General features: G+C 35.6%; 1 protein-coding gene across 28 annotated transcripts in view; it reads right to left on the bottom strand.

Annotated features, from left to right (window-relative positions):
• Positions 1-15903, bottom strand: part of cac (calcium voltage-gated channel subunit cacophony) — a 264871-nt gene that overhangs the window by 137675 nt on the left and 111293 nt on the right. Inside the window, exon 1 of one of the 28 annotated variants that reach the window (XM_074130789.1) lies at positions 6369-6527. The exons of the other annotated variants lie outside the window; for them this stretch is intronic. The gene's annotated coding sequence lies outside the window, so the exon portion shown is untranslated. Of the gene's footprint in view, positions 1-6368; positions 6528-15903 lie in introns of those variants that run through there. 28 annotated transcript variants of the gene reach the window in all.

Below are 15903 nucleotides of genomic sequence, written 5' to 3' on the forward strand. Positions count from 1 at the left end.
CTTAGCGGTCGCTACGTAACAACGCAATGGTATTTCTGGATTAACATTGTAACACACACTGGTTTGGGTTACTTTTTTGTATTGTTGCTCTACTTTTGACAACAAGGACTGTTTAGTTGGGGCAAATGCTAAACAATTTGTAACCTAAAGCACAGAATTACTTAGAAACCATTAAAATTTAAAGTTTAAATGCGATTGAAACTAGTTAATAAGCAAAGTTGCGCTTCATTTTTTTTTACTTCTGAAGAATAAGCAGAAATGATGAATCTCTTCACAGGTTTATTTCGAAAAATTGAGTCCTTCGTTGGCCGATAGTATTTTGTAATTTTGATATTTTTTTCTACCAGATTTTAGGTTCAACAAATTCGGTAAAAAAAGGTCAATTTATGTCTCAAAATAATTGGATAGAATAGCACTTCTTTTGTGGCCAATGCCATTACTCATTCAAAAAAGTAGTTTAATGATATTTTATTTTTTTTGTAATTTACAATCTGCATACAATCAGTAAATATGGAGAGTATGATGAACTGGTGCGGGAGGAGAGCAGGAGGAGAGAAACTATCCTAGCAGAGATAAGAGAATAATGATTTAGGTCCTCAGCCTACAAGGAAGTCGCGGGGCCGCTGGCGATTCAGTCGGCGAGGAGTATTAGGAATGTCAGAGGAAGCGAGAGACTGTACAAGAGGATTAGAGCTAGTCGAGAGAGTAGTATGGAATTTTTGGTATTTAGTCTTGGCGAGTTGGTCTATGAAGGGTCGTTGTGAAGAGTGAGGTTAGTCTCGTAGAAAGGAGCGTCAGCTATCTGTCGGAGGAGTTTTGACTGAAATGTTTGTACTGTCCGTATGTTTGTAGGTTTGGCTGAACCCCACAGCTCTAATCCGTTGTAGTCCACATAGGTTTGAGAATAGTACTGTATATTAAGCGTTTGAGTTCTATGGGCAATTTGGAGCGTCGTCCAAGTAGTCTGTAGAGCAGTTTCGCACGTTTTGTCATTGCTTGTCTTTTAAGTCTAGTGTGTGGGTTCCGTGTGAGTCGTTTGTCTATGTAGAGCCCAAGGTAGCGAACCAGATCTACACAAGGGAGAGGAATGCTGTTGAAGAGGACAGGTGGACAGAAGCCCCGCCGGAGAGTAAACGTGGCATGCTGGCATTTCTGTGAGTTAATTTTAATCCTCCACTTCTTTGCCCAGGAAGTTTAATGATCTAAAATTGCTTATAAAAATAACATTTTTGATAAGGCTTAGCACTTATATAATTATTGTAAATTGACTAAATGTCTAGAAAACAGAATTTTACCAAACCTGTGTACATTGTAAATAATTTTATGGATGGTTAGGTTTGTAGAGGGCTTATGTTTTGCCTTTAAAATAGTTTTCAACATCACTTGAACAATTCAGGTTAACCTTTACCTATTTATTCCCTAACAAAGCGACTAAATAGTTTTTGTTCCCTTCCTCCTCCTTCTAATAGAAAGAAGCTTCTTCTGTCACGAGCCTAACATTGAAATTCCTTTAGACTAAACAAAACTTTTAATTGGATTTCTTGAATAAAATTGACAGGACTTAAGCGCGTTTAGTTAGAATGCAAGGATTAAAAATCTTGTTGGTTACATTTTCAAAAAACAAAAAAAAATGCGAGAAATTGATAAAGAAAGAACTTAGTAAAGTGCCTACTTGATTAGCTTTTCAAACTTTGAGTTAGCTGAGTAAGTAATCGTAGTTCTAAATGGTATTGAATGTTAAGCTTTCCGCGTTTGTTCATTTGTTTAGAGGTAATTTGCTTTATCAAATACTTTTTATTGCAAACTCACCCACTCAGGGTGACGAGAAGGAGTGGATGGAGAGGCGAGAGAGGACGGTGAACATCAGAGTGAAAGGATATGAATTTCGAGGAAACCGAATGGTGAAAAGTCATGGTTGCAGTACGTGCTCTTATAATAAAAATTAAAGTGATAAAGTGATGTACTCTGTCATAAAAGAATTTTAAACAACCTTACTAATCAAATAACACTAAAAAACAAAGTAAATGTAATAATTTCTATTTTTATTTTGTGACGAGAAAAATTAAGTTTTATACTCTAAAGATTTAGTTATACAGAATCCGTATTTCTAATTAAGGTTTTTTGAACTGTTTCACTTATTTAAAAAAACGCCACTGCTCGTAGTTTTGAGCCATTTAGAATTCGTTTTTTGTTTTTGTTTTTTTGATCCTCATTTTAATATTTTCTTGGGAAGGCCTCAAATTGGAGATAATTGTCAACACAATTACAATTACAGATTAATATTCACAATTAATGATAATAGAAGGAAAATTAGAATATTTGGGATCTTTATATGGTTTTTCTCGAAAACTGGATTTTCACGGTGTGCTGCCTTAGTATTTCTTTGAGCGATGCATGGTTTAAAGATAATCGTCGATGCTATTATCACAGTTCGTGAGATCGTATCATCAAGGTGAACATCCGAAACCGATCAATGACCAAAAAATATGAGGCAGGTTATTTCATCTCTTATTTTAGAGAAGATCTCATCTTATAAGAAATCTTAAAAAGAGGGTTATATTCATAGACTGGAGCCTTTAAGTAAGTAGTTGACGTAGCTTCTGCACTCTAGGCTAGACGTAGTGTATTCACACAAAAAAAATTTATTGCACAGGATAATGAAGACAAGAATCCTGCCTCTCCCAAAAACGGACAGCAACAACAATTTAACGTAACAAAAGATGTGGTACTTAGACAATAATTAATAAAAGATGAAAGTATCTTATCAAGATTGGAGCACCGCGAGGCCCGCAAAGCTAAGATGTATTGCGGTACTAGGCTATATTCCCAGTCTATACCTTTAATGGTTAAATTTATAGTAAAAGATGTTAGTTAATCGTCTCCGTCCACGACACCTAATTTGATAGTTGGACATAAAGCCGGCCTGAAAAAATAGGCATTACATTATTCAGAGTAATGTCTAATGCCTAATAATTCGTTACAACCAGTAAAAAAAATTAAAATTCGAAAACAATTATTTTGCATTCACAATTGAAAAATGAGAAAAAGAAATAGTATTGAAAGTTTCATATTGTTTAGCCAGAAGTGTAGCAATAAAGTTTATTAAGTTAGGGCCACCCTGTGTAGAAGCCACCATTGCATGTGACTTTTGAGTATAAGTTCGAATGTTGTTTCTTATCAGAATAATTGAAATCTATCATTTTTTTTTTTTTTGGAAAGAGAGAATCTACGCTTTCAGCTCTATCTCTAGATTCTGCTTTGCGCTCCAAAGCTACAATTTCACCACACTATACAGTTCAAGTATAAGATAGAACATCTTTATGGCATTTCACATACTTGAAGTTCTTTTGAATTTTTCATTCACCTTAAACTCCTCAAACGATGTGAAAAAGTAAGCATGTTCTCTAATATTCTTATAGAGTTTCAATTATTGCAGGAGTGGTTTCGAGATCTTGAATTCTATTTGCTTACAAGAGATATCTACTGTGGTAGAAAGTCCATTATAAATAAATAAATGACCCGTGTAAAGGAATACATTTGAAGTACAAATTCTTGGTCTGGCAGCTTACTTGAGGTAACGTGAAGGAACTAAGGAATCATCACTGCTTTCACCAATCAACTTTTCATAATAATAATAATAATTGAAGGAAGAGATTAGCTATGAGGTTAGCGTATTGGATTCCCACGCGGAGATCCTCGGTTCGAATCCAGCTGGCCCTCATATTTTCTCTCCCTTCTTATAGCTCACTGTACAGTGATGAACAGTGTAGTCTGTAACAAGAGAACACTATCCAGAGGCCGGAAGTGCTCTCAAAAATGCTCCGGGCGCCAATAACCTCAGATGCTGACGCGCCTTTAATCATAATAAAAACAAATAAATAATAATAATGATAATAATTTATGCGATCTGAAGAGAGAACAGAGTAATAATATAGAAACTGATTTATCTCCAGCCGCAAAAAGCTGAGGGGGAATGGAGAAACAAAATTTAATAAAAGAAATCGTGAATAAACATTCATTTATCTGATTGGTTGCAATAATGGACTCTCTCATTAGCCCAGCTGAGTCGGAATCAAGGCCTGACATGCTGTGTCCAATGATTCATAATAAGTTTCTATTCTTTAAACAATAGTTATCTGATATTTAGCATTCAAACTAAACCGAACCAATTGTAAAATCCCTTGTGTTTGTTTCCAAAAATTCTGAATAAAAGATATATTTCCCCATTTGTTTACGGAATAAGATGACTTTTGAAATTTTATCCTGACATTTTACAATTACAGGTACTAAGGATATAATTTCAACAACTTTAATAAAAGTAAATGGGTTTATTATATTTTCAGGAGATGTTTTATATTCAGAATTTTATGCTTCTTTTTTTAACGCTGGCAAGCAGAAATATTACTAAGCAGCAGATTTAAAGTTTACAACATAGCTGAAGTTTGCACCGCTGAAAAATGGAAAATTTCAGATAATTCAAATTTTTAGAAATTTGTCTTTAGGAATCTCTGGATTTAGTGATAGTTTTTTTTATTTTAATTCATCCAAATTAAGTACGAAGTGCTCCGAAGTGGCAATTTTAGGAACTAAAGCTTCTTGATGTTGTATGCCCTAAAAGAAAGAGGTCCTGATTCCTTCCCAATTTATTTAAATTACAAAGGACAGCCTAGCTTTTTATTTATTTGCAAGAAAATTGCATAAAAAGCTTTTTACGTCAGTTAGTTATTAGGCTCAGTGGAATTTGGTGAGGTAATACCGTGGGTTCTCTCGAGTTATTGAAACCAATGAGCAACAAGCGGAATTGGTAAATCTAATAATGAAGTTCGCTAACTTTGTACTGTTAGTTGTTATACTTCTTGCAATACTTAAAAGAGATTACTTATCAAAGTACAATGACCATTAAATATTGTCAAGTATTATAATTTTGTTATGAACTATGAAATATTTAGTTCTGATGAAAAAAAAATCCGACTTCAAAGGATGTTCGGTGATTGGAAGAGGAAGGATAATATGAGCGAATATGGTAGAGGGTTAAAGTGGTGGAAATAAATGAGGCAAGGCGCGCTGAACTATCAAAAACACATCAATCACTAACAGTTTCTAGTCTTGTGAACACACAAAGAGTTCGACACTACCCAGCTTGCCTCATCCCTAACAAGTCTTCTCTATCCCTAACATTCCTTTTAATTTCTTTGATCTATCTTGTTTTCTTTTTTAATTATTTAAAAAAAATAAAATTGATAAAAATTAATCACTGACTTAAAGTGGTCCAGTCCCCGTTTAGATTTTAGTAAACAAGAAGACTAAAGAATTATTTTATTTTGGTCCTAATATTTAAAATTCTATGGCGGTTTATTTATTAAAACCTCTTTATTTTAAGTGTACAAAGTAAGAAGCAAGTTGAACAATTTTTGTCGTGTACGAACCAGTTATATATTCATTTATTTCATTTAATACCAGCTGTCTAATAAATTTTTTGTGGATTATATCTATAATCTTAATCTTAAAATTGTTTTTTTAAAGATTTTTTGAGAGAAATTTATAGTGATAACACTTGGATTGGTCCAGAGATGTGCTCTATATCCCAGGAAGTCGTTTTGCTCAACATCTGCAAGCTTTTCAGGCATGCGCTCTCTTTGATCTTATATATATATATATGTTTTATATATATATATATATATGTGTGTGTGTATGTGTGTATAATATCAAAGATTAAATTATAAAACTTTTTCTAGATTTTTTTTTTGCTAAGTTAGAATGCAGTTCCTTCCGTTATCTACAATAATAAAAAAAAGGTAAAAAAAAATAATATGAACTTTAATTGAAGTTTTATTGGATTAAAAAAAGTATTTGTAATTAAATTTTACTGTTCGATTTCTCGACATTATCGTAGTCTTAGAGGCATAAAATTCTAATAATGAATGGAGAAGAGAGATTGGTTGAAAACGTGGTGGCACGGCACTAGCGGCCCAGGTGGACGGCGCTGAGGGTATACTATACATGAAGACTGCACAGTTTAGTGGGTCTACATAACTAATACAAAATATTTTCTGAAGCAAATCTGATGTGAGGTTAAATTTATGGTTAACAGCCTTATAGTTTGGGAACGGTAAGGAGAAGGTTAGTTATCAGAAAAGTTTCAACTTTTGGCCAGCTTAATTATGAGATTATACTTTTCATTTTTTTGCAGTTTTGAGATTTAAATTTAAGTTTCTTCCTAATTTATTTATTTATTAAATTTAAATAAGCATAAAATGGGCTCAGCAATTTTTACTTCCACATCCGTGCTTGGGAGGGGGGTTGAAATTAAAAAAATAAATTTTTATAATTTTTTTTTTTCAAGGAGGAATTATTTGATGAGGGCCTACCTTTGGTGGTGCCGTGGTGTTCATGATTACAGTATTATCCATGATGTAGTTATCATATTTGTGTTGGCACACACTCACTACCGGGCGCACTCACTGGCTCACCTCACACTCACTGGGCCCTGGCCGCCGCTCAACGCTCCTTCTAACTCGGCCAGGTCTGCCAACCTAACACTAGTGTATTACCACTTTAAGATAGTGGGTGGTGCGGCGCCCCATACAGATAACTTGCTCTTATACGACAATTTGTATAAACAATCCAGTAACCTTATAGTTTTTTTTTTTTTAAAGAAGATAGAACGACAATAAAAACGAAATAAAGCTCTTAAAAATCAGCAAAACGAGTCAAACTAGAACGATCGAAGGGAGGGACATTCAGGGAACAAGAGCCCTATGACACCAAAACCTACTTTCACGGATCCCCCTTTCTATGTCCCTTATATGGCCCACGAATTCTTTTTCATCTCCATTCATTTTCATATTATCGGGGGGGGGGGAATATTTTATTGGTCAATACATTGTCTAAACTTACAGAATGGTAAAAGACTTTTATTTTATTTTTTTAATTATTAAGAAAATGAGATTTTTGATTTCTTTGAACAATTATTTAAATTTTCCATTTTTAAATGTTTGAGAAATTTAATGTTTCATTTTAGAAAAAATTTTCTTTTTCAGATAAAAGATATACGAAGTTGAATTGAAGTAAGACAATTATGTCTCACAATCACAATCCATTTCAATCACATCCAACAAAGAGTGAATCTGTTCAATTAAAATGGACGTATTCTCAAGCACTGAACCAAGAACCTCCAAATATTTAGCTTTCTAACTCGAAAGTAAAGTAGGAAGAGAGGGTTTTCCAAAGATTTCACTCTTGTAGAAATTACAGGCTTTTTCAGGAAGACATGCCTAACAAGAATATGTGATCATAATTTACAAAAAAAAAATCCTCTGCAGATAAGAAAGACGGGTGGAACTCTTTGAAATCAATCAGTAGTTTGTAACCAAGACTCAGTAATCGTTCGTTAAGATTCCTTGGTAATTATATTAATTAAAAACCATTAGTTATTTTTTATGAATGAAAACATTGTAGCATTAGCTAGCCACTCAGCTTCAGAATAATGAAAAATTCAATGAGAAAATATCCAGTCTACGTTGTGATCTAGTGACACAGCTGAATTAATTGAAGAATTCACCAGTGGTAGTAGCTTTTTGAACTACAGAATCTATTTAAATTAATCTATCATTGTCTGTTACAAAACGGTGGTGATTTACAGACAAAATGTTTTTTATTTTTCGACCGGTCAAGGAGTCATAATAAAAATTCAAAATTTCCAATAAGTTTTGGGGTAAGATCCCCTCTTCTTTCCATGCAGACACTTGCAGAAAGCTATAGCCAGCATGAATCAGAAGACAAACTTTAACCCGTAACTTTTCGTCAGGAAATAAAGTCAGATCTAGCGACGGAGTTCGTTACTAAGATTGGAAAATGGTCACTAAGATATAAGTCCAAGCGAACTGCAATGATGGGCGAAGTCTCTATCTCTGGCCTCTCGAGTTTGCATTAATATGATCACCACTGTAAAGGATCATTGAGTTACTATCTCCTCAAAAACTCTGTCTGGAGCATTCTGTCCTGACTGACCTTCGCCAGGTGTTGTGAGAGTCCCCCATTAACAATTGGGCTAGAACATATTTTCCATATTTCCTCTAAGCCAGGAAATATCTGGCAAATAATGCCACCTAATGGGATCTGTAGTGGTTAAGCTAGACGCCGGCTACTGCTAAGAGATGGACTGTTTGTAGGTTTAGTTATCTGCTAGGGATGTTGAATTCAGACAGCCTCACCGTCGGGTTGTACCTTATTGCTAAGAATTCTATCTTAGCAAGGGATGAGAAAAAAATGTATGACAGGCGAATTTTCGAATCCCTATCCAAATGGTTGGTAATCCTCCATCATTAGGCATCTTATTACTGTTGTACACCCGCATATTCAAATATATGATGGACTCACACGTCGTATGTTGGAATCATTAATGGAATTAGAAACCAAGCCGCCATGTTTAGATTTTCTAATCGATGAAAGATTTGTTTCTGGATGGAAAACAATATTATATTAATAACCTGAAATTTTTAAAATTGTTTATCTAATTTGCTTTCACAAAAACTTTTGAAAATTTATGATGTGAGTTAAAAAAAAGAGCGGCTAAAGGTCGAGCAAATATAACATCAATGAACTAAGTGATAATTGTATAGTTCACACGTTTACAAAGAGATATGAGGCCCAGTCGTGCTTCTGCTTTGGCCGAAATTTTCCCTTCTTCCTTCATAAATATTGTATCTGTGGAAATATGTATTATTTAAAGAATTAATAAAACCCTCTTTTAATATAATAAATTTTAATCGGAATAACTCTCAGGCTGAAGTCAAACAAACTGAAATCAAAGTTATGTTGTATAAGTTTAGACGGTATGCGAGCGATGCGTTCTAAATGCCAAAATTACTATTGAAAATGTATCGCAGTGTAATATTGTAACCTGTATCAGAAAAGATTTTAGTGGTGTTTATTTGCTGTATGTAGGGTTGCATTCGATTACTCTTGACACAATATGAGGTGTGGCTATTAAATAACGTGACTGATGCTGTAAAACATTTTATTTTAAATTTATACATATTTAGTTATTATCACCTTCAATATAAACCCCTCCCTTATCCCTACAAAGCTCCATGCGAATTTACCATTGTTCGAAACAGTACTGGAAGGCTTTTTCTGTGAGCTCCTGCATGACGCGTGACGTTTTTTCTTTCACAGCTTCAACGGACTGAAATCATGTTCCTTTTAATGCAGATTTGACTTTAGGGAAGAGTCAGGTGGGGCCAGGTCAGGCGAATAAGGCGGATGGCCTAAAACTGGGATCTTGTACTTGGCTAGAAACGTCTTGACAGGCAATGCAGGGTGAGCCGGCGCGCTGTCTTGATGGAGAACCCATGACTTGTTCTTCCACCAATCGGGTCGTTTTTTCCTGAGTTGTGCAAGCACCTCACGGTAGTAAGGTTGATTAATTATAATCGATATTTTCATCCGTTTTGGACGTGGAAGGGCGACCCAGGCGGTCATCATCTCCGACGTCTTCTCGGCCATCTTGGAAACGCTTGAACCACTCAAAAACTTGTTCACGTGATAAACATTCATCGCCATAAAACTTCTTTTAATAAAAGATAAGTTTCAGTAGCTGTTTCACCAAGTTTCATGTGAAATTTTACGACAATTCGTTGCTCTACTACATGCGTAGTATCATGTTTTCGGCAAAACGAAACTAACACCTCTTACACAAACGACGGTTCCGGTAAGACAGATTTCTCTACAAACACGTGAAACGCTGCAATCGAAAGAGAAGGCTTTACGCTGCACAGCTGTCGGTCGTTAGGATTTGGCGCCTGCATAGTTCTTCTGTAGCAGCATCAGTCTCGTTATTTAATAGCCACAACTCGTACCACTCTGCTATTTAGGAAGCGCCTCAGTTTTTGACATTAACCAATGACATTAACTAACGAAGTGATAATTATGCAAAATAAAAGGGGAAAAGAAAAATATTTACTTCAATAATTATCTTATAAATTTGGGATCATCTTATGGTGGCTCCCATTGAGTGAAAAATACATTAATTTATATTATAAGAATACTTAGTTTAAGTTTGCTGTGATTTTCCTATTATAAAATGTGGGATGTTTGTAAAAAAGGCGAGGGTGCGCATTATGTTGACAGAATAGAGAGGCGATGCGGTAAAAGTGGAAGTTGCAAATTCTGTTTGCCAGTGTGTGTGTGAATGTGGTGAGGGGATGGAAAATAGAGGCAAACAGTTATTAGGTCAGCAGCAGTACGAGATGCTGGACTGGACCATCACTTCTCCTCTGTGTGGCGCCAACAGTCCCTCTTTATCCTTCCCCCCCCGGTCAAATGCTCCTCGGATCTTCGCCCACTTTAACTATATTCTGCAGGAATTTCTTCTTTCTGCAAAATACTTAACTCCTTCAAGCCTATTTCCATTACCATCCATTCTTAATTCTTAAGGTCATGGATAATAACCATATTTGTACTGCGGTATATAGCTCATAGCACCAAACTAGCTAAATCAAATACAATCTTATTTTTCTAACTTTCATTATTCAATATAACACTATTTTAATGATTAAAATCGGGTTTCGCAAGGACGCAGCTTTTTTGGATCAAATCAGCAAAAATCCAACTGACCATTGCAAACAAAGAAATGAGAGTTCTTTGCGAAGGGAAATTAAATTACTTGAGATCCTTCTCTAAGTAAATAATCAGTCCATTGGATGCAAAAAAGGTTATCACGAACCCAGGCACGACTTAACCCTTTAAGAACCTCTTTCGTACAAAACATTTTATCCGTGTCTAATCTTTGAACTCTTCCGGATGCGCGGGATTACGATCACTTTTTAAAAATATTTATTAATTTACTATTCGCGCCCACTTTATTCAATTTTTGACAGAGCAAAATATGATTTACTCAATCAAGATGTTTTTTGCCCATCAAATAAATACAACTTATATAGCATTTTTCCAATTATATCATTGCATTTACGATAAACAAATTTTGCTAAAAAATTAACTCCATTCTAAAGCTACATTGACTTCCATATTCCGTTAACTAAAATTCAAATAATCAAAATTTAGGTTGTAGGCTTACCTACAACTGCCAATCAGGTGGGTTAGCTAACAAAGTTTACCATACATCTATGCTATAAAACCCATTAACTCAAATGCCCGGGCGAATTCGAGATTTAAAACTTATGCAGCGATATTAAAACTGTCACGTAGGATTTGTGTACCTTTTGGCGTTTAATCAACCCTTATACTTAACTTTTTAAACTGTAAGTTTTTGTTAAGGAGCTACATATTTTAATTGGGTTAGTTGGAAAACATTTTCTCTTAGTTAGCCTGACTTTGTTTAGGTCTCCTTTTCGGCGCTTTCTACCCTGTAGAACCTTAATCATTGAGCCTCTCAGACATCAGAATCATCAGTGACTCTCTAGAAAACGCAAACTACCATCTACAAATCTTAAAAGAAATTGAACTACCCAAAATCAGTTGTGAATATAAAATAAGTGAAAAGTCACCGAAAAACTGTCGCTAACGAATATTTTACCTTAAATAGCCCTGTGGAAACTCAAAGCAGATGATATGGCTAGAAAATTGACTAACTGAGAACACATCTACAACGAATGGCTCGAATTCCACTTTACAGTAGCTACTAGACTGAAGAACAATGGCAATGACCTACAAACATACTCAAATCTTCAGCGGTGACATCATACTTCTTATTTAAATCTCCTTTCATTGTACAGTTGCTGAGAGTCAAAATGTGCAGCTAAATCGTACTAATGGCTAATTGAACTTACCAAACTTCATAAAATTTTGCAGCTTTTGAGAAAATTATAGATTTTGACGCTCCACAGTTTCAAATCGTCTGTTATTGTTTAAAGTGTGAAATTCCTTTATATAAACATAATTTCATGTTCTTCAATGCAACTATTAGCTAGTTATTTAAATTAAAACATTTCGCACTTTCATTTGCTTTCTGAAGTAGTTACAGGTTCACTTTAACTAATAATTGAAATAGCTTAACTAACAATTTCAGAAATCTTAAAAAAGATTACATATCAGAAAGTATAAATGTTATGAAAGAAACTAAAATGAATTGTTGTCATTTAACTCTCGAAGCCATTGTAGTGATGAACTTGATAATGACAGGTTGTCTAAATAATAAATTCTAAGTCCCAATTTATGCTGTGGGGCCTTTCTCGAAGTGGCTCAGGCCTTTGATCGAGTCTGGCACCCAGGACTATTGTGGAAGTTAAAGAGTGCTCTTCCATCAACTTATTACTTGATTATACTATCATTTCGTACCGACCGCTTCTTTAAGATAAGTTGTGGATCTGCCTCTTCCGACTACTCTCTGGCACGGGCTGGTGTACCTCAAGGAAGTATTCTCGGACCGCTTCTCTATACTGTGTACACATCTGACCTACCAACTGACTCAAACACACTGCTCTGCACTTACGCTGACGATACTGCTATTCTCTCTTCTAACTCAGACGCCACTACAGCCTCCTCTCATCTACAATATCATCTAAACAAACTTGAACCCTGGGCCAAAAAGTGGAGAGTCAAATTCAATACTCAAAAGTGCGAACAGATAACTTTTACTCTGCGTCGTAATTCTTGTCCCACTTTAAATTTTAACTCAATTCCTCTTCCTTCTGCTAATTTAGTTCGCTACCTTGGGATGTACATCGACAAAAGACTAACGTGGAATCCGCACACTAAACTGAAAAGACTAGAACTCAACCGACGAAACAAATTACTGTTACGACTAATTGGCAGACAATCCAAACTACCACTGGAACATAAACGACTAATATACAACAGTGTACTTAAACCGATCTGGACTTACGGACTTGAGCTGTGGGGTTCAACCAAACATTCCAATTCACAAAGAATACAGTCCTTCCAATCAAAAATTCTCCGACAGATTACAAATTTTCCATTTTATGTGTCTAACTCTACTCTCCATAACGATCTCAAAATCTCATACATAACTGACGAATCTAAATCTAAGTATAGAAAATTCTTTGACTCTCTTCCATTCTGTACCAATCCTTGTTCTAAATCTCGCCTCCACAACGATTCCAGATCGTCCTCCACGACGACTGAAACGCTGTTGGCCTCGTGACAATCTCCAGTAATGTAAGAAACTCCAGCGAGAGTGTTGCCGGTGGGCAGCTTCTCTCCTCAAGTTGATCCAGTCAGGAAGACTTCTTTTATCGTATTCACTTACGAGGTGTGTTCAAAAAGTAACGGGAATTTTTAAATTTCGCGGGTTTGGAGAGTCTGATTGTAAAATTTTTTTTTTTATTATGTTGGTACACATGCCCCTGAAGTACGATAAAATTTTCAGTAATATTCATTGTTTACTTCTTAAGTGGCAGCCGTTAAGGTTAGACGTGTATTTCGAGCTTGGCGATTTTTGTTTGTTAAAAAAAATGGATCAAAGAATTTGTATTAAATTTTGCGTAAAAAATGAAATAAAGTGTAATAAAGTGTGTGAAATGTTAATAAAGGCATATGGTGAGTCTGCTATGAGTAAAACAAGGATTTACGAGTGGTATAAGCGTTTCCAAGATGGCCGCGAAAACGTTGAAGATGACGAACGACCTGGACGTCCAAGCACATCAACAACCGATGAAAACGTGAAAAAAGTGAAAGAAATGGTTATGAACGATCGCCGAATCACAATCAGAGAAGTCGCTGATGATGTTGCCATATCAATTGGCTCATGCCATGAAATTTTTTCGGATGTTTTGGGTATGAAACGTGTGGCAGCAAAATTTGTTCCAAAATTGTTGAATTTCGAACAAAAACAGCGGAGAATGGAAGTTGCTCAAGAGTTACTCAATGAAGTCGACAACGATGCGGATCTACTGAAACGTGTTATAACAGGTGACGAAACATGGGTTTACGGATATGATGTCGAAACTAAGGCTCAATCGTCCCAGTGGAGGCATTCTGGATCGCCAAGACCGAAAAAGGCTCGACAAGTGCGGTCGAATGTGAAGGTTATGCTCACTGTGTTCTTCGATTTTAATGGCATAGTGCATCATGAATTCTTGCCACAAGGTCAAACAATCAATAAGGAGTACTACCTACAAGTTCAACGCCGTTTGCGTGAAGCAATCCGAAAAAAACGCCCGGATTTGTGGCAAAACAATTCATGGATTTTGCACCACGATAATGCACCTGCTCACACTTCATTGCTTGTTCGTGAATTTTTGGCCAAAAACAAAACTTTAACGATGCCCCAGCCTCCATATTCGCCAGACATGGCTCCATGTGACTTTTTTCTATTTCCAAACATAAAGAGAACATTAAAAGGCCGTCGTTTTACAAGCATAGATGACATTAAAAGCGAATCGCTGAAAGAGCTGAAAGCTATCACAAAGATCGAGTTTCAGAAGTGTTTCGAGGATTGGAAAAAGCGCTGGCACAAGTGTATTGTATGCGAAGGGGACTACTTTGAAGGCGACAATATTAATGTAGATGAATAAATAAATATTTTTTTCAAAAAACGAAAATTCCCGTTACTTTTTGAACACACCTCGTATTACGAATTCTATTCTTTGTAGATTGTGAATTAAAAAAATAAATTAAAAAAAAAAAAAAAGTCCCAATTTGTAACACTATCTTTGGTAAAATTAAAAACGGTGGTTAAGGGATGCCAGGAGTAAGTACACAATTGTAAATGTTATAGCAGTTTTAGAACTTGCTAGGGAAATGTGGTTTAGAGTAACTTTAACATTTAAAGTTAAAATACAAGGAAGAAAGTCAAAATTAAGAGTGGAAAAAATATTAATTTTCACTAAAAATCGAAATACTTATAGCTTGACAAAGATAAGGTGTAAAAACAAATGCAAAAGTTTTAAAGTTAAAGCAGTTCTATGACGAAGATATACAGAACAATATATCAGTATAAAATTACCAGAACTCAGTATATAAATTATAAAATAACAGTGAGAAGTATTAAAATATGATTTCTCTATTTCTCTCTGTCCAAGGTGTCCTTCCGCGACAGCCTATGGACGGCCAACGGAAGTCTTGCTTTTCTCCCTTCTTGCAGGTTTCCATTCCGAAATCTTCTCTTAGCATCTCTAACTTTTTGTTATTTTCCGAATCACAACTTTTCCGACTATCTCTGGTCTGTAATTTCTAACCGTTCGTTGCTAGGAAGTACATTTCGCTAGACAACCGTTCTCTCTCTTTTCTCTGAAGCATTGAAGTTCGCGTTTCGCATTCGTGAAGCTTTGAATTCTATGGTTTTTCGAATTAGAAATTTTCTGTTTTCAGTTCTGCTGAACACAAACAAACACAACATACTTACAAACAAATTTATAAATTCATATTTTTTGTTAGAAGACATTAAAATTTGGACTTGCTGCTAAAGCTCGGATAAGTTTATAACCGGTCAGGAAGAGAAATGAAAAAAAGAAAACTCACATGAGAGTTTATAAACATTTTTACATTAGGTTTTAAGTTGGAATCAAAAAGTGTAGAAAGTAATCAGGTTTATGATACCTTTTGTGTTAATATTGGGGAGTGAGTTTGTCGGGCAAGATTGCAGTCAAAAGAAATTGATGAAAAAATAATGAAGGTGGTTTCTGGCTAGAAGAATCAGTGCTATAGTGTGAGTGCATGAAGTGTATTTTGTGAGTTTGAGTAGTAGTGATCCTCCATTGTTAACAATCAGAATGAGAGAAGGGCATCTAGAAGTAAGCTTGGACCAGTGAGAGGGCAGAAAGTGACAAGCACAGGGTATCTTCCTCGCTCACTATCCGTGTGTATGTAGCTGCGGAAGTGAGTGCGAGTATGTCCTGTTTAAGGAGCGCGCCAGCAGATAGTACTAGAGAAGAAGGCGGCAAGATACAGTTGGCGGTGGCGGGCGGCTGCTGCTGCCAGCGC

Source organism: Rhodnius prolixus, unplaced genomic scaffold (assembly GCF_049639745.1).
Source record: "Rhodnius prolixus isolate KJV_2025 unplaced genomic scaffold, Rpr scaffold_1, whole genome shotgun sequence".
Classification (NCBI taxonomy): Eukaryota; Metazoa; Arthropoda; class Insecta; order Hemiptera; family Reduviidae; genus Rhodnius; species Rhodnius prolixus.